Source organism: Panulirus ornatus, chromosome 14, assembly GCF_036320965.1.
Source record: "Panulirus ornatus isolate Po-2019 chromosome 14, ASM3632096v1, whole genome shotgun sequence".
Lineage (NCBI taxonomy): Eukaryota > Metazoa > Arthropoda > Malacostraca > Decapoda > Palinuridae > Panulirus > Panulirus ornatus.
In genome coordinates, this window is record NC_092237.1 from 49,964,323 (window position 1) to 49,984,842 (window position 20,520).

Sequence of the window (20,520 nt, forward strand, 5' to 3'; positions counted from 1 at the left end):
TGGCAAGTTTCCAGATGTTTCGGATTTTGCTGTATAACTAGGAGTGCTTGACGATTCACACACACGCACACACACACACACACACACACACACACACACACACACGAGCACGAGCGCATATATATTCCTATGAGTCCATGGGGAAAATGAAACACGATAAGTTCCCAAGTGCATTTTCGTGTAATAATCACATCATCAGGGGAGACACAAGAGAGAAATATAAGTCAGTTGATATACATCGAAGAGACGAAGCTAAGACGCCATTTGGTAAACATGTGATTGTCCAAAACATACATGGACAATCACATGTTTACCAAATGGCGTCCTAGCTTCGTCTCTTCGATGTATATCAACTGCTTCCTTGCCATCCATGATATTTACCCTGCCAAGCATCATGCTCATCTCCCTCCCTCCCTGCCCACTCCAGCGCTCGCTCCTCTCACCACCCATCCATCCATAACGAGGCTCGTCCATCTCATCAGCCCACTCATTACCACCCACCCTGCTATCAACCACTTTGTACCCAGCCCACCTAACGCCCAGCTCCCGGCCAGCCTGGGACCTTGGCATTTGGTAGTCCCACCTGGCGTAAGGTTCAAGGCTGGCCTCCCACGGTGCATGATAACACTATAGTCACTCTCAGTCTTCGTCCGACCTGTCGTCCGTCGTGTTATTACTCTGGACACTGAGGCGGTGATCACGGCCACTGTTGTCCTCGTCGGGGTTGGGTGTGTCTGGGGTTGACCATCCGAGCTTACGCCCGGTGCCCGTATAAAGACCATCCCCGGTCCGCGTTGGAAGACCAGCCTCCCAATGCTGGATGAAGAGCTTTGGGTGACCGTGAGCCGGACGTCTGGAACTTGAGGCTCGTCGGTCACACTCGTTTTGTTTGTTTGTTTGTGTGTGTGTGTGTGTGTGTGTGTGTGTGTGTGTTAACTAGATAGTGTTCGTCTGCACTTCAGGACAGTAAATTTCCAGCTTCATAAACAAACGGTAGTTAACAGCAAGAACGACAGTAAATATTTGTACACTGACTCAAACATTCACAGATGTGTGTGGGTGTTGACTGATGCTGGGAGGTTTACACTCGAGGTCACACATACGCAGGAGGATGTGTGGATGGTGTGAGTTGTAAGGTCAGGCACTGTACCAGACCACCGAAGTCTCTCTTTACAAGGTATCTGTAAATAAAGACGTACCTCCTGCGTACAAGAGTGCAGCTCTTGAGCACGACGCTTACGGCCCTTGGACATGATGGCCTGGCCTGTGACTTGACCCATTATCGTCAGGCCATTGTACCCAAGACCGTCGTGTGAAGGGTTGTACCATCGTACTCAAGGGTGCAGCGTTCCCGCTCGGCGCCCCTACAAATCTTAGTCATCATTTGTGAGTTATTTATGAAATCGCACTGCCACGACCAGCTTAGCCCACTAGATCGTGATGAAATTATACTTTTACGGCCTGAACTTACCTTATCTCTACTAAATCCTAATGGGTACCCGCGTCATTAAGCCTGGCAGTCACGCCCACACATTAATACTATCGGCGCGGCCGACCCGACTGGCTCATGAATAGCTGTGGATCGATCAGGAAGTCAGTCAGTTACGTAGTCCCCGGATCTCAGACACCAAACTGCCATCTTCGCCTGCAAACGTCCATGGTATGACACTTGGCTCATCACTCTCTATCGCGGTTTCTTTGGTGCCTTATCACACACAGCTCTCTCTCTATAGGGACCCCGCTTTGGATGTTATTACCAGCGTTCATCTCCTTCAGGAACCTCAGGCACAAGACCTACGGGCCACGCCTCCTGCAGCACGGAGCACAGAATTTCAGCAACCGCTCGCTAACTCAGCAACACCTCTCTTCTGTAGAAACTCCACGAGACCCGGCAGCCACGCAACTCTCCCACGGAACGCCAGTCACACCACACGTCACATCTGCCGGATCGGCGCCGCTCAGTGACTCATAACTAAACTCTCCTTGCCAGCAACTCATGACTTCTCACTCACCTTCAGCAACTGCACCATCGGTACGTTTACCTTACGTACGTCCTACGTGGACGAAGGCAAAACACCAGGAGAGTGGAGGAGGGCCTAAGGGGACATGGGAGTGGAGGATGGCGAGTTGTACGTATCCCTTAAGACGGGAAACCAGGAAGTCGCGCCGAACTGAGACCAGGATCTCTGATAATTACGGTCGGCACAGTACTGGAAGGGGAAATATGATCATAGTGCAGAATAACGACTGCTTACGGGTGAAAAAAATTACATAACCGAGACACAGGACACGTAACACTCCTCTTAGACAAGCACCGCAGAGTGAGCTCCACTTCAGAGAGAGAGGAGAAGAACGGATAGAGTGTGTGTAGCTGGAGTGCCAGAACGTGTCGTACACTGTACCACATAGGAAGTTGGTTCAGGTATCGTATCTCCTAACAGGAACAAGAAGTCACTCGCTGTCAATCTGTGTCCATGACGTTCCAGAAGGACTGGGCTGATAGCCGAGTGTGAGATCATAAAGGAAATCAAAAGTGAGGAAATCTCATTAGCTTACAAGGGGATGAAGACAACAGGCAAAATGTGTCTGATCTGTGGCTGGTGAAATTCAACTCGAGGAAATGCAAACTGATAAGAATAAGACCCAGGAAAAAAAAAAGAGGGGAGGCCTCCATATGAAGATTATCTAGCACTAGGAAATAAGCTTCTAGAATCTGTGTGTGTGAGAGGCGTGGAAGTCGACATTGTACGTATACTTTGTCGCTAAAGTCCCACATTTGGAGAACTGTAAAGATAGACTGTCAGCTGCCAAATATTAACATCGCACTCAGATGCATGGGTGAGGAGAAGTCATTAAGCTGTTCACATTCTACTTTTGGCCAAAGCTAGAATATTCTTCTCTGGTTTGGTCGCTGCAGTTAAAGAAGCACAGAGAACTAATGAAGAAGGTCCAGAGGAGGGCAAAAAAGATGGTATCAGAAGAAAGAGATCTGATTTATAGTGGAAGAGTGGAGGCCATGCGTTTCTCCATCATGGAAGAGAGAAGAGGTAGGGGTGACTTAGTCATAACCTTTAAGATTTTAAACCAGGTGGATGACGTCAACAGTGACTTGTACTGAGACAGATGCAGAAACAGCAGAAACTAAAGACCACAACACGGAAGTAAGCGAGGAGTTTGTTGCAAGAGAGGTAAAGATGCGCTTGTGGTACTACCGGCTTATATCTCAGCTCTAGTCAAGATACAGACTCAGTAAAAACTGATCCACAACTGAATCGTCAACCAAAATATCCGACTCTCACAAAACATTGCTCGAGACCCAATCACTCCACTACCACGCCACACAGACACCTCACACACCACATCCTGGACTGATTCAATTAATACAGCCACCTTCTCGGACGTTCATGGTGGCAAAAGAATTCAACAAAACATTCGACATCGTCCACCTGACATGCTCTCACATATGAGAAACTCGACACCATCCCTCACCATCATGACGAAAAAAAAAGAAAATGGTTGGTTAACCCGCAGTCCCAACCCGGTGATGTGCCCGGCTCCTTGGGCGCTGCAGGAGCACCAGAGAAAGGGATCCTGTGGCAGGAAGACGAGGAGTTCCTCAGGAACAGACGACTGAGCCTTCGAGAAAAATCCTCGCTTGGCTCCTACTGTTCTCCCTTGGAGGGAGGGTGGCTGAGACACAGGACATGTGGGGATCATGAGAGAGAGAGAGAGAGAGAGAGAGAGAGAGAGAGAGAGAGAGAGAGAGAGAGAGAGAGAGAGAGAGAGAGAGAGAGAGAGAGAGAGAGAGAGGACACGTGGGGAGCGTGGGAGACACAGGAAACGTGGGGAACGTGAGAGAGAGAGAACACATGGGACACGCGGGGACGAGACACATGAGGAGGGAGGCGGGGACACGTAGTGAAGGTCGCCCCCATACCTTAGCCCATCACTGACACTTGGGTCCGCATAGCAACATGTCCGCAGTGAAGCCCGTGGGATTTGCCAAGGTCACGAGCTTGGGAAATGCGTCCCGATAGCGAAGTGTCATTTCTCAATCTATTCATCCCATAACCTTCACGGGGTACATCAAATGCATAAAAGCCAACGTATAAAATGAACACAGTAATAATCCAAAATTACTCACGAAATGGTGCATAAAAATCTACCACAAAAAAACATCTATATAAACATAGTGGTCTACCTTGTGCGTCATCAATATGCATTTGCGTTACCACGTCAACAAGGAAACATAACGGAGAAACTATGTATTTATGCAATATGTCCAGCAACCTCGTCAGACCCACTTCACCATCGGCTCGTAATGCCTCGCATACAAGACGCCACCTCGGGACATGGTAGGTATCCGGTGACTCCTCTTGAGTGACACACAAAGCAAACTTAACGACTCATTCAACGGTTAGGTTTCCAGCCCTATGGTCAGCCTCTCACCGTACCATACACTCTGCCATCACGATCTCCCTCACCAACCATACACGTTACACACAGTTTGTGTCACGTTGAGAGACCTTCTCAAAGACTTCCTCAACCCTCCTCGCCTGTACTTCAAGCCTTGTATAATCTTTTTCATGTAATGGTTGCGTAATTTGCTACGTATCTGTACCATGGAACGCCGGAGTTGCATGTTACGACAGAACAATAAGAACATGTCCTCTTTTATGAACACTTTTACATGTTCCGACAGAACAATAAGAACATGTCCTCTTTTATGAACACTGTTACATGTTCCGACAGAACAATAAGAACATGTGCTCTTTCATGAACACTTCTCTCACAGGCGAAGTTGTGCTAGTACTGGGCAGTCACCAAGGCCGGCCCCCAGGGAACGCCCACTTCAGCCCCTGCCTTATCTGTGACAGCTTCAATCCTGTACCTCTATGGGTTAACTGTAACCCGAGCTTCATCCACTCACACACCACTCACGTACAGCCATCAGTGGCGTACAGCCCCCACACATAAAAGAAAAATGTAGTCTAGGTTTATTCTCACATTTATTTAACGAGAGATTTTACAGTCCCGTTGTCTACCTTGTAGTATCACTTACCAATCACACCTGAACATCTCTCTGAGGGCCAACTAACGTTATGATGGGTCACTCTCAATGCCACCATCAGTCAACTGCCATTACACCATCAAGCAGCTAACCTAACCTAACCTCGTGTGTCTTCATGTGATCTACATACGTCACGGGCTCAGAACATAAGCCAGTCGACAGCAATAACCTTCCCAACAGGAGGTATCTCATGTGACCTAAGTAAGTTATTGGCCAACGTCTTGAGCATGTACATCACAAATGACCTGTGCAACGGCAGGTCCTACAATCCGCCAGGGCCCATCGGAATGGATTCGGCGGTCATGCCCACACAATTAACGCTATCAGCGTGGCCGACTCCTCTGAACATCATGAGTCAAATGGTCAACCTGCCTCAGAACACAAGCACGCGACTACTGGCGCCTGAACACGTCTTGGCCATGTGAATATAAACTCATCTTCCCTAAAGGAGCCCGTGGAATACTTCCATGTGCAGCAGGTCCTAAGTACTTTGGCTCCTGCCCCTTCGGAAGGACTGCCGTGGACCATCGCCAGCGCCTGCCTCACAAAGCAGCTTAAACTAAGGGACTTGTGGCCACGCCTCCAGCAGCACAAACAACAACCACCCGCTAACTTACGACCTCGAGGACGCACTCACCCTTCTGCAGAAGCTGTTCCAGGCGCGGCATCCACGCAACTCTCCCACGGAATGCCTGCCTCACCTCCTGCACCCACATCAGCACCATGTGAACCCTCATCCCAACCTAATCTCACCTTAACTGAGCCCTGCATCACTTGTGGATCACCCTGTGTGCTACATTACCTAATAAAGAACTTGAAAGATGTTTCCGTGCTCGTTTCTGATACCTCACAATTACAAGATAATTTACACACATTAATGATACTCACTAAAAACAAAAATCATGGTCAATATAACGTAATACTCGCATGTTCACTTAATCCACTTATAATCGCAAGACGATATGACTGAACAAACAATACCCCCTCAATGGGGGCAAACACACACACACGCATAGACGGACGGGAGCAAGGCAAACTGCCCACCAGCAGTGGTGTATACAAGAGGGAGAATCCATTTTGAAGATGACACAGCAGAAACTTAACCAAATCATATATGCATACTTGAATGATATTGTTCTTTGCTTTTGAACTGTATCGCATACAAGAAACCTTTTCAAAATTCTCTCCATCTACTGTGATTCAAGGTCATACGGTGTCTTGTACCAGTTTTTATAGAAATAACCGTTGAATGTGATCATGCAAATTCATCATCACAAGGAGGAGTTGCTTCCCGTAGAACATCAGAGAGTGAGGAGAGTCTGGTGACGACCAGCGACCGTCATGTCGCCCACAACGGAACACTCATTAGCGAGCCCATGACGACCCAACCAGTCAGCCACTGACGACCCGACCAGCCACCCAATGACGACCCGACCAGCCAGCCACTACGACACAGCTAGCCAGCCCACCAACCACTCACGACCCAGCCATCCAGCCACTTACCCACGACCCCACCAACCAGCCAGCCACTCATGACCCTACCAACCAGCCAGCCACTCACTCACGACCCAGCCAGCCACTCATGACCTAGCCAGGCAGCCCGCTAACCACTCACGATCCAGCCAGCCAGCCAGCCAGCCACTGACGACCTGGCCAGCCAAATCCTCAGGAAGTCGGCGCACCATAATTCACCCTAGCGGAGGTTCAGCCCTACAGCCCGCCTTCCCGACATCCACACTTACGCCTGTATAAAGCTGCCCAGATGCTACGCCTTCGATAATATGTAGTCCAGCACATTAACCTTCCTGTACATGTACAGTAATATGTACTCTATGTGCTTCCCCTGTGTACTGATGTGCACAAAGTACAGTCTGTGCCTCCGTATGTATACATCAGCCCCCCGTGTGTAAATCACAGCTCCTATATATCAATGAACACAGTCTGTCCTGGGAGGTGGTGATGGGGGCAGGGGGTACAGAGAGCCGTTCTCACAGTTGCTCTGAATGGACGGGAGCAACCCCACACGCTCCCCCTCACACACACACACACACACACACACACACAAATGTACACACGCACGCGTACATGAATTAAACGGTCGTCAAACACACACGCACGCACTGCCTCCGTCATGTGACCACTCACACCACCAACTGACGCACTGCTGTTATAAAGGCAATACACCTCACCTAACCTAACTCCACGTCCACACATTATATCACTCAAACATCTACACTACGAAAGGACGACCATGAGATACAAACAGCTGACATGAAGGCAAACAAGACACAGTACACAAGGAAACGCAGAGAATCCGCTAAACAAGATTAACCGAACGACATTCAAATTCCAGATGCATTCACTAAATTTCAAAACACAAAGTAACCTTTGAGTACATACAAGTTTCTCGTCACAGTACTATCTAACGCTGTGTATACCAAGATAAGAAATATCGGAGACATGCCTCACTCACAGGAGGGAGGGAAGGGTCAGTTAAACAAAAGACAATCGACATTTGGCGGGAACGGGCTCTGCTCACCCGAACGCTCCTTAGAGAAAATTGCGCATTGCAGCTCAACCGCAGTCCCTTGGCCGCCGAGCGAGTCCGCCATTGTCATTAAGTGGATCCAATGCTTTTCTGAGCTCCTGATTCCTTATTGAGCCCTGTTACTGCTGGTGACGTCATGCTGGCTGGGCTCCCGCATGCATTCGTCCAGTTGCTGTACTGTGTTAGTGACCCGCCCACCTCCAGTCCACTTCATTCTCGGAGGCGCAGTGACATTTTCTCAGGCGTTTCCTTCATGATCTTCTTACTCCAGAAGTCTGTATCAATTTACATCTCTCTCTCTCTCTCTCTCTCTCTCTCTCTCTCTCTCTCTCTCTCTCTCTCTCTCTCTCTCTCTCTCTCTCTCAGCGCCTCACGTACAAGTGGGTTGCTACGCAAACACCACATCTCACACATAACACTCGACAACCTACCACTCACGCGACTCGTATCTATCATTAGGTCTCAATACTCCCTCGGTAAGCGGTTAGCTCTGGCACTACCGCTTGGCACGACCGATAATGTCCCTAACTTCCCCTCACTATCAGCCACTGCCATCACATCTTCCTCCCTCATCTCTCCATCACCACCACCACGAACACTCTCTCTCTCTCTCTCTCTCTCTCTCTCTCTCTCTCTCTCTCTCTCTCTCTCTCTTTTCCAACCTTACTAATTCCCTATCAGGCCCGCGCCACCATCACCAACTCCCCCCTAGACTTGTCTTCTATGACCACACTTCGACAACTCACCATCATCTTATTAGCCCAGTTCTTGTTACCAGGTCAGCACTACAGACGTCCCCCGATTTCAGAGGCGACACGAGATCGCGTCTCTAGACAAACTGACCCCCTTGAACACGACGGTACATCCCCCTCAGTCTGGCCTCGGACCTTCGAATTCTAAAGGGTCATGTCAAAGGGTAGGCCATCATCATCATCATCATCATACCCAGGAGCTTGTAACCCTCATGTCTCAAGGATCGTACTGGCATGGTCTACGGGGTCGAGATACGACGTACGTTTCAGGGAAATGATTAAGGGTAAGTCCAGCTTGCTACACATCCGGACACAGTCTCTTGTATTGGATTAACAACACTCGCTCTACGAACGTCCATGAAACGCCTAGGGTGTATTTGAGAACCCATTCACCTGGCTCTACTGCCCTCACCCCTCCCATTTCCCCACACACACCTCCTACCCTGGGCAACCGACACATACCCTCACTTCTTGTGTCAGCCTCACCAGAGTTTTACAGTAATATGTAACCAAGACGTATTTTAAGATTTACGGCTCACGGACCATTTAGGAACGGGGTAGCCAATAAATACCACAACATACTCTAGTCGACCGATCCGTGTTTACGGAACACGCGTCGGAACGTGACGTAGGAGGATTTCGCAACAAGTAGCTCACGTGACAACACAGTAGCCAGCAGCCAAGTGTTGCTATAAACATGTGACACCAGACTGACAACAAACGGGTGGGAGACCTTGAGCACAATATACGACACAAACCTTCAAAACAGAAAACGGGAAGTGCCATGATATAGTCTACTTTCCTGATTATTTTGGCAACATGGTGGATACGTCCCTCTCACATCGTTCCATTCTCAACGAAACTTAAAGCACTTACATTATTCATAAGACTTGAAAGTGACTCCTGTTCCCTTCAACAAGCGACCTTACTTATCTAAGTTTGGGTAGTTATTTAGGCTATGGGCCTGTCAGCTGCCAAGGGTCATTAACGCTGTCAACGTCAAGTTAAAGAAAACGACCCAGGAATCCTTTAACATATTTTTCAGGTCTTTAAAAAAAACTTTAAAAATGAACTGCGCAATATAATCTAAATATAATTCAAATGTAATCTAAATATAATCAGTGTTATATAACACCATACAGGAGGCTCTCACAACATGCAGGCTCCTTACGCTACCCTTCACTGGTGCCATTCTCTTCCGTAACAGTACTAAAGACGACCCTCCACTCCATTTTCTAAGATTCCAAGGCTGTTTAATTTCCTTCTATTCCATTCTTGATGAGACCAAAGATAACCTGCTTCCTTTCTTCCAGACTTAATGACAACCTGCTTGTTGGTAAGATGCGATAATACCTCTTGTTTTCGCTCTGTAAATAGATCTGAATATGAAAGCACAAGACTTTGGAAATAATTTCGTCCCCTTAATTATAAAACCCAGACACGGCCCCGCTTACCTGTGCACAAGACAGGCCTATGGCACTATAAGAATGACATCATAATTCCAATTCCTTTTTATGTGGAATGTAAGAATGGCTTCCATCAACTCTAGCATAAAACTTTAAAAATGGCCTGTGTAATATAATCTGAATATAATTCAAATGTAATCTAATCAGTGTTATATAATTTAAATATAATTCAAATGTAATCTAAATATAATCAGTGTTATATAATTTCAAAGTCGTTCTCATCACCTTAAATAATAAAAATCTTGATGTTTACTTCTACTTTCAATACAGAACCAGCCAATGGCGAAACTTTCAGTACTGGAGCAAGGGAGGCCAACTCGTACCTTGCCTGGAACACAGGAGGTCACAGCACCCCGCCCTGCAGACCCTTCCCGCCAGCCTGGCTTCAACCCCCTCCATCAAGATTACCTTGACGGCCGGAAAGATTTATTGACCAGCAGCTGAGAGTGATCTTCCCAGTTTCTATTCTTAACGGTTCTACTGAGAAGTTCTGGTTTTCTTTTTCTTATTAATCTTTTCTGGTCTGTCGACACGAATCAGTTCGAGTCGCCTTCCCTTCTTCCAGACTTTGTATACTGATACAGAATTTTTTTTTTCTTAATTATGAGAGAAATTCTATACGCCTTGATGGGATGTTCGGCTCCCCTACCCCGTACGGGTGGGTCAGTTGAGATGAGGTGTATTCAAAGCTCCCGAAGACGATTTCTGGTAATGGAGGGTTTCGGAGGGGAGAGAAAAAAAAAAGTTCAATTTTGAACAAAGAATCATATTAAAAGAAAATCAGTCCAGTCCATTACTGTAACACACGATCCGCATTTGTCCCAGGTCACGTTTTCTTTCGTCTCGGAGAGGAATGTCGTATTTCTGGCTGATTGAATGGGTGGGGTGGGGTGGCGCAGGAGCCCCCCCTCCCCCCCTAGGCTTTCGGCAGGAGTTCATCTGCTTTAAGATGTAAAGATCTTAAACAGAATAAATGAAATACAGTACCCTTCATGGTGCATTCTTCACATACTAAAGAGACTCACTCATTTCTAAGATTCAAGTTTAATTTCCTTTATCCATTATTGATAGACAAAATAACTGACTCCTTACTCAACTAATACAACTCTTTTTAAGATGATAATACCTTTTATCTAAATAAATGAATATAAACACAAAATTTGAAATAATTTCGTCCCTTAATAATAAAATAACTAATAATGCCACTAATAATAAAAAGCTATAATAATAAAATAAATCATAATATAATTACATTAATATAATAATGTTTAAATGTTACATAATCAATAAAATTTAAAAAAGCTGTAATAATAAAAATAATAAATAAATTAAATTAAATATAATACATTATATAAATTATAAAATCTTCTAACTAAATAACAATAAATCTTGATGTTTACTTTACTTCAATATAAACAACAATCAAATTTACATATGACATAGAGACTAACTAACTTGCTAAAAATAAAAGGTCACAGACCCCCATGAAATACCTATCAAACCAATAAATACATGAATACTAATATAATAACAAACATAATAACATAAAATACATAATAATAAATTATCATATAGAAATATAATAATATAAATAAAATAAATAATATAATTAATGTATTTATTGAATATTTACCATATATTTTAAAGTATACTATGAATATACTGATTATTATTATATTAACTATTATTGGATATTCGAACGATATGTTAGTAATATACCACTTTCCAGTTGTGATGGATACAGAATTTTTGCTTAATAGAGAGAAATTCTAAGCCATTGATGGATGTTGGCTTACCTAGGTTAGTAAGTGGAGATTAGAAGTCACGAAGAAGACATTCTGTATGCGGGTTGGGTGTAGAGAACAAAAAGATTTGGAGCAAAGGGATTTAGAAGAAATCTCCGTCCTTATTTTTCTGTTTATAATTCACGATGTCAGGCAAGTTTTTTTGTCCGAGGGAAGGTATTTCCTAAGGGCCGTGTGTGTTGGCAGAGCCCCCCCAAATGCGGAAAGGCGATTTGTTAAAGAAGAAAATCTTAAAGAATAATAAATATCATAAAGAAGAAATAAAATAATAGCAATAACTAATAATAATAATAATAATAAAATAAAATAATAATAATAATAATAAACAATAATAATAATAACAATAATAATAATAATTTCTATAATGTAATAATAATAATAATAATAATAATAATAATAATAATAATAATAATAATAATAATAAATAATAATAATAATAATACACCAGTGTGAAGGATGAGCCAGAAGAATGAGAGATGAAGCAGTGTGGAGGTGAGTGTAACATGTTGGTCGGGGGCGGCAGGAGTATCTTCACTGGGGAAGGTATGGGAGGTGTCCCAGCAGACACTGGCTGGAGTTGGGAGAGACGGACAGCATTACCCATGTGGATAGACACGGTATGAGCACGTGGCGCGAAGAAAAAAAGAGGTTAAGATTCCCAGGCATTTCAATATCCGAACAGACCATGTGGTCGAGCTCACGCAGCCAGGACGGATATACACTGAGGGAGGTGTTAAACTGACGAGTCTCGGTGGAGGCGTCAGAGGCAGTGGTCGACGACACACCCGACCCAAACACACGAATGAAACCATCATAGTACCCCAGGGTGTGACCAGGAAGCTTGCTGAGGCCGGGGGGTGGGAAGCTCTGCTCCTCCCACAGCAGGTGTTGTAGGGAACACCTTCGTCAGCTGGGTCTTGGCCCCAGCCCAACACTGCTCACGTGTGCTCCACACTGCCACCACTGCCATGTGTCTTGCCTGATGCAGTCCGACGGAAAGGACAATACGACACCTTACCATAATAACAATAATAACAATAATAATAATAATAATAATAATAATGATAATAATAATAATAATAATAATAATAATAATAATAATAATAATAATAATAATAATATCAACTTACACAAGGATAATTACAATGACGTCAACACTGGCTGGAGTGGTTCACTTCATGGGTCACGTCGCCACTCCTGGGTGCAATTTTCAGCCATCATAATACCAGGAGTCAGCGAAGGTTACGTCACCCTCCTGCACCTTACTTCTAGTGCTTCCTCCCTCCTGCAACTACACTCCCACCCTCTCCACACGTCTCTCTCTCTTCTCTCCGGTCCTATTAACCCCGTCTCCCACCCCACCCCATCCCCACCCTGGTTAGTTTAGCCTCCCCTGCTGTCCTCCCTCCCCTCATCCTTCCTCTCCGCTTCATCCCTGTGGCTCCGGTGCACGTTGGTCCCTCCCTGGTCATCCTGCCTCTGGATAAATCATCCCGTCCGTCTCTCGGCTTCACTGCCTGGACCTGCACACCACACACCGCTCTGGCCACACCTCACCTTCAATCCTGGGCCGGAGAGGCAACGCTCGCCTCCAGACGACCTATCAGGCCACAGCACAACGCGGGAGGAAAACGTCTCCCACAGGTACAACTTGGATATCGGTATGAACAGGAAGCAAAAGTCAGTTAATCGATCGCCTTGCCCCACCCCAAGGGAGACCCGCGCCCAACCAAACCATCCACACAAGTCATTCTCCTACACGACCGCAGACGGGGGGAACCACAGGCCACGACGCACCGAGATAGCTACTGCTATTACTTCTATCACAACCAACCACTACCACACTTGGCCTACTGCAGCTACTACCACCACAATGACCCGACCCGCGTCTCACACTGCCACACGACGCACCACTGTCAGGCGGGCCCAGTGCCAGACGTGGGGGGAAGGGGGGGAGGGAGGGTTCCAAACATACAGCTGTGTTTTGGTGTCCTTGTTTGTATGCGCAACACAGGCCTGAGCGCCGTGTGTGTTTGTTAACCTCTGTTTTCGTATTCAGTGCTCAACACTTGCCTCCTGTAAGTGCATTACGCTCGACTATTGTGTTAAGCCATCTTCAGCATCGGGTCTTCTCTATGTTGGTCTTTGTTTGGTTTGGTCGACGCTGCCCTAAACCCGAGCACACAATACTTAAAATCAGTCTTATGAGGAGACTGAAACTCCTCCTTGCTGACTCAATCCTGTCTCTCAAGAACTGTTACACCATACATGCCGTAATGCCACAAGTGAATCTAAGTGTATCTAAATAACAGCCAAACACATGACAATGTTTAAAGAACATAATAATGAGATTAGGAAGCACCAGAATTTTCCCGCCTTCCTGGTAGAAAACTCCTTTGACATCATCAAACCTACTTATCCACCCGAGAAACTAATTGCTCACAATCTTCACCTTCAACACTCGGCCAAAACCAGCGCTCACGAACATACACAGAAACTCCACCCTGAAAATAGCACAGGCTATCCCAGCGCATCTCTGCTGGTGGCTCACTCAACTCTGCCAATGGAGGTCTGGAAATGCTGCCACTGTGATCCAGCGCAATGGTAACAGATGAGAGAAACCTGCTAGACTAAACAACTGGGTATCTACCCTACCACATGAACGGCCCGCCGTACTCATCCCTCTCGAGCTTGTAAAACCACCAACGTAGACAGTATGATTACGTCTGGTCTTCATGATCACTACTTGCTATAAACACACTGAGATCTGAATGCATCATCAGCTGGTCTTCGAAGCCAGGGACAGATATTCAAACGATCTTGGTTAAGGAGTTAATATCAAATTGTTATGGATTCTCTATCATAAGCTCTTGGTAAAGTTGTTGTTGAAAACAACATCAGGTTATCGTTCACATGTATCTAAACTGTAATTTGCAAGGAACTAACAGACTTGTTTGAAGCAAGTGGACTAGTACAGACAGACAAAAGTAGATGCATTTTCTATTACTGTAAAATGTGTAAAGTAAAACATGTTTATAGAGAAAGTAATAAGATTAGTAAATCACAAGATGTTGTTAATGCTAGACTTTGCCCCCTTTGGCCTACCTGGAGATGTTAATCACGTGAATTATATAAAGTTTGTGGCCAGAGATATAGACAAAAACTAGAACACTATGTCTTAGACTATGAAAAAAATAGAGCCTTTTAGGGATAGATCTAAACCAACCCTGCAAGAAATGCCACAACACCTTATTGTTAATAACATGATCCCTGAGATTTAAAGATTGTATCCACCTTTTGTATGTAAATATTAAATTCACTATACAAGAGACCGTTAGCTTATGTAAGGAACCAACTTTGTAACAATTTATTTAATGAGTATCTGGCCACTGGGGTCTGACTAAGACCCTTTGTGGACTCTGTACTCCTTTTGCGCCACCGTTCACAGGACGAGGCACGGGGTGCACAATGAACCAGCCGCCGACCGTGGCACAAATCAACGCACTCTACGTACGTTTGCTCCACGCCGCCCTGCCCTACTAACACCCCAACTACAGTGTTTATTTCGTGGTGGCTGCGCGTGCCGCCCTTGGCTGCTGTTGCAGTGGCCCACATACCCTTGCCTGCTCATTGCTTTCCCTCTTTGTGTTGTCCTCAGCATCCAGGCCTTGATTCCTGGAAGTCTGTTGCCCTTTGATGATATGGTTCAGGGAGCCTGGCCTTGGCTGACTGTACGCCCCAGCCTTGCGTACGGGCTTGTGGGCGTCTCCCAAGGACGGACGGGAACTGTGCTACGTACCCTCCCATATACTGTGTTCACCCTGGACCTTCTTCTACGCGCTCTGTGGCCTCTTTCGCGCCACCGCCCGCAGGATGGGTAAGTAAGAGGAGCTGGGTAAATCATCCGCCCGAGAATCAACCCTCAGTCAACTGTGCCAGTCACACAGGCGTGTCAACTGCTGCTATTAATCTCTTCGCATAATAATTACACACACACACACACACACACACACACACACACAGGTTGGAGGCACCACCGGACGAGGGAGGAGGTACCGCCACCACCCGCCTGGGTATCGGGTGGGGCTGATGACGGCGGCGGCGCAGTGATCCAACACTGTGGTAGCTGTCATGTCTCTCCTCGTGATGTAGACGTGGGTTGCTGGCGCTCAGTCCACACACACACACACACACACCGTCCGTCTCCATCTTATATATATATATAACACCTGACAACACAGAACTCACTCCATTTGTGACTTTTTGACAAAATTTCGTCAAAGTTCAAAGTATGAGCATAATACGCTGTAATAAAACACACACACACACACACACACACACACAAATACATATATATATATATATATATATATATATATATATATATATATATATATATATATATATATATATATATATATATATATCTGCGTGCGAAGAGAAATCGAAAGGTGGGCAGGGGGCGCTTCTAAAAATAGTCAGAATCAAAGTAAAATCAACGTGATCTAATCTTCTCGAATGATCTGCGTCAATCGATGGTCCAATTTCCTCACCGGTAATCCTCATTCCAATTTCTGTTGCAGCCATCACGGCGGTGACCTCCACCACCAACCAACCCCCCGTGACCTGCCTGCCACCCGACGTGACCTCCCTCACCCAGATAACGAACGCAGCAGCTGCCCTCCAACAACGTGACCCTAACAACCAATGGACTTTGGAAGACATTGACCCCCTTGGCTTAGGCCACGAAAGGGGCTTACCACCACCACCACCACCACCACCACCCCACTGGTGCAGACCATCGTCCTGCAGTGTGGACCATCGTCCTGCAGTGTGGACCATCGTCCTGCAGTGTGGACCATCGTCCTGCAGTGTGGACCATCGTCCTGCAGCGCAGACCATCGTCCTGCAGCGCAGACCATCGTCCTGCAGTGCAGATCATCGTCCTGCAGTGTGGACCATCGTCCTGCAGTGTGGACCATCGTCCTGCAGTGTGGACCATCGTCCTGCAGTGTGGACCATCGTCCTGCAGCGCAGACCATCGTCCTGCACTGTGGACCATCGTCCTGCAGTGTGGATCATCGTCCTGCAGTGCGGACCATCGTCCTGCAGTGCAGACCATCGTCCTGCAGTGTGGATCATCGTCCTGCAGTGTGGACCATCGTCCTGCAGTGTGGATCATCGTCCTGCAGTGTGGATCATCGTCCTGCAGTGCAGACCATCGTCCTGCAGTGTGGATCATCGTCCTGCAGTGTGGACCATCGTCCTGCAGTGTGGACCATCGTCCTGCAGTGTGGATCATCGTCCTGCAGTGCAGACCATCGTCCTGCAGTGTGGACCATCGTCCTGCAGTGTGGATCATCGTCCTGCAGTGCAGACCATCGTTCTGCGGTGCAGACCATCGTCCTGCAGTGTGAACCATCGTCCTGCGGTGTGGACCATCGTCCTGCAGTGTGGATCATCGTCCTGCAGTGTGGACCATCGTCCTGCAGCGTGGACCATCGTCCTGCAGTGCAGACTATCGTCCTGCAGTGTGGATCATCGTCCTGCAGTGTGGACCATCGTCCTGCAGTGTGGACCATCGTCCTGCAGTGTGGATCATCGTCCTGCAGTGCAGACCATCGTCCTGCAGTGTGGACCATCGTCCTGCAGTGTGGATCATCGTCCTGCAGTGCAGACCATCGTCCTGCAGTGCAGACCATCGTCCTGCAGTGTGGACCATCGTCCTGCAGTGTGGATCATCGTCCTGCAGTGTGGATCATCGTCCTGCAGTGGACCATCGTCCTGCAGTGTGTACCATCGTCCTGCAGTGTGGATCATCGTCCTGCAGTGCAGACCATCGTCCTGCAGTGCAGACCATCGTTCTGCAGTGCAGACCATCGTTCTGCAGTGTGAACCATCGTCCTGCGGTGTGAACCATCGTCCTGCAGTGTGGACCATCGTCCTGCAGTGCAGACTATCGTCCTGCAGTGTGGATCATCGTCCTGCAGTGCAGACCATCGTCCTGCAGTGCAGACCATCGTCCTGCGGTGTGGATCATCGTCCTGCAGTGCAGACCATCGTCCTGCAGTGTGGATCATCGTCCTGCAGTGCAGACCATCGTCCTGCAGTGCAGACTATCGTCCTGCGGTGTGGATCATCGTCCTGCAGTGTGGACCATCGTCCTGCAGCGTGGAACATCGTCCTGCAGTGCAGACTATCGTCCTGCAGTGTGGATCATCGTCCTGCAGTGAAGACCATCGTCCTGCAGCGCAGACCATCGTTCTGCAGTGCAGACCATCGTCCTGCAGTGTGAACCATCGTCCTGCGGTGTGGACCATCGTCCTGCAGTGTGGACCATCGTCCTGCAGCGTGGACCATCGTCCTGCAGTGTGGATCATCGTCCTGCAGTGCAGACCATCGTCCTGCAGTGCAGACCATCGTCCTGCAGTGCAGACCATCATCCTGCAATGTGCATCATCGTCCTGCAGTGCAGACCATCGTCCTGCAGTGTGGACCATCGTCCTGCAGCGTGGACCATCGTCCTGCAGTGAGCATCATCGTCCTGCAATGTGGACCATCGTCCTGCAGTGCAGACCATCATCCTGCAGTGTGCATCATCGTCCTGCAGTGTCTACCATCGTCCTGCAGTGTAGACCATCGTGCCACAGTGTGTGGACCTATGGTTGGTGTCGGCGCTGGCAAGGAGCACCAAGAGGTCAAGACAGACACTATACTGCTCCTCCGTCAGCGCCTCCCTCGTTACACGTGACGTTCAACTCACATTTACCTCAAGTACTGTTTCCTTGGTTTGTCCTTCCCCAAGCTCGCCGTTCGCTTCGTCTGTTTTCCTTTCTTAAATGCCCTTCACCTTTCATTTCCCCAGCCCGAGGCGCCCTCCCTTCACCTACCCCTCTCCGTCCTGACGTTCTCCCCATCATCACCACAAGTCCTCATCAGTCGACCTCGTCCTCAGGTGCCCTTGCCAGTCAAAGGTCCCCACACTCACTCCTGCTTCACCATTAAAACTCCGACAAATCGCCTCCTCTGCCACCCTTTCCCTTCCATATCACACGTCATTTCCACAATCTTTCTAAACCCTTTAATTTATCCCCTTCCTTCATCCAACCAAAGGGCAGGGGAGCCCCCCCCCCCCCAACATAATTAGCGAGCAGTGTGATTGATCAACAGCGGAAGGAAGTCTGGATTTGGTATTAAACTTTTATATATTATTTTTGGATCTCTGGTAACCTCTCTTACACCCTCCAGAGGTGTAAGGTTCTCCTTCGATAATCAAGGACAACAAAACTCGCCATGATTCAGCAAGTAGCTCTGTTCAGTTTTAGGCAACCTGTAAGCTTGGTCCGGGACTCAGGTTTGAAAACTCAGCGGCTTTGCTGTCTCAAGGATCATATAAACTCCCTCTTTGGTTCCAGGTCCAGCCTTCTGAAATTTTGCGAGGGAGTTCTGCCACCTTCCACGACATTCTAAGCTTCCTTCAACACTCCCAGAAACCTTAAAGAACATTTAATGACTACAATAACTCAAGCATTTTCTATGATTTTGCTAGGACACCCTCGAGTGCTCTTGGAACTCCGTAAGGTAGACCGTAATTCTTCAGCACACCAAGAAACTTCCTCTACTTCATCCCAAGATCCTCTGGTACATTCAACCACCTCCTGACCCACTCCTTATCTGACACTATGGTTCTTCAGACTACCCATCGCCACAGTGTGGCCGCTGGAGGTACCTAACGTTACTGCTCATCCTTAAGCCTGCCCAAAAGGAAATGTTGGAAGTAGAGAGAAAGCGTTACAAGCCGCCAGCAGTTGGAGCCCTGCCTTACCAACAACACACGGGGGAGGACCGACCCGCCAGCCGACACCGACGCTCCTCACGTTTCTATCGTCTGCCATCGTTCCTCCGAGTCCGTCCTGGGTAAGAGCCTACACTCTCCGCTGGCCACGGTGCCCTCAACCATTCCCCTAGCCTCCCTCACAATCCCACACGGACTCATATCCCTCATCGTTTCTTCGAGTCTTCGCTAAAGTAAGCCACAACATCAACAGCGCCCAGGGTTCACAACATGAGACAGCCATGGCACCATCAACCACCAGGGAGTCATTCTGGTTAGGCCACAGGGGCGTCCCAGGTCCCGGGTCACACACCTTCAGGCAACACTGCTTTTTCTTTCGTCTTCGTCTTCATCTTTCTATAATGAAATATCTACCAATGGTTAACTCATTTTAGGGAGAGATCTTAATTTTTATTTTAAGTGGTCTTAGACGTTTCGTAACCTGCTGTAATGTAACCTGACATATAGGTTAGGTGAGGTTAACTCAGGTCAAGAAGCGTGCAGTGGGTGCATCATGCAGTGCCAAACATTGGAAACAAATACACGCCTCCCGCTGGTAAGTCTTACACCGCACTTGACAGTGGACAACACATAGCAGACCATCCGGGGAGGATTGGGAAAAATGTGCAGGAGCCTCTGCCAATTTCCACGCCACCTGGCAGATGCGCGCTGTCTTAAGTGAGTATGTGGCACATAGTGCAACGGCTCCTGCCAGCGATAGCTGACGTGTCTGCACACACACACACACACACACACACACACACACACACACACACACACAGACTGCTCGCTCCATCTTTCAGAAACTGCAGGCAGCTCCACCCACGGCTGGAACAATCTTGACCTTATTCTGGCATGTATGGCTGGCTTATATACACCACGAAGCACTCAGCCATCGGCCGTAGCCATGTTATGGCTACCCACACCCACCGAACGTTCACCTGTGGCCCAAAGTCCAGACATACTGACCAGTCACCGGGTCCGCAAGACGTCACACACGAGAGCAGGTTCCCCCCCTCCCTCGACATCCCCTGAACTGACGTG

General features: G+C 47.5%; 1 protein-coding gene across 5 annotated transcripts in view; it reads right to left on the bottom strand.

The window, feature by feature from the left end:
• The window catches only part of LOC139753396 (uncharacterized), a 220,883-nt gene that overhangs the window by 147,597 nt on the left and 52,766 nt on the right, over positions 1–20,520 (bottom strand). The window contains exon 1 of one of the 5 annotated variants that reach the window (XM_071669853.1): positions 12,773–13,534. The exons of 3 other annotated variants lie outside the window; for them this stretch is intronic. The gene's annotated coding sequence lies outside the window, so the exon portion shown is untranslated. Of the gene's footprint in view, positions 1–12,772; positions 13,535–20,520 lie in introns of those variants that run through there. One more of the 5 variants, XM_071669851.1, reaches the window with a different exon arrangement.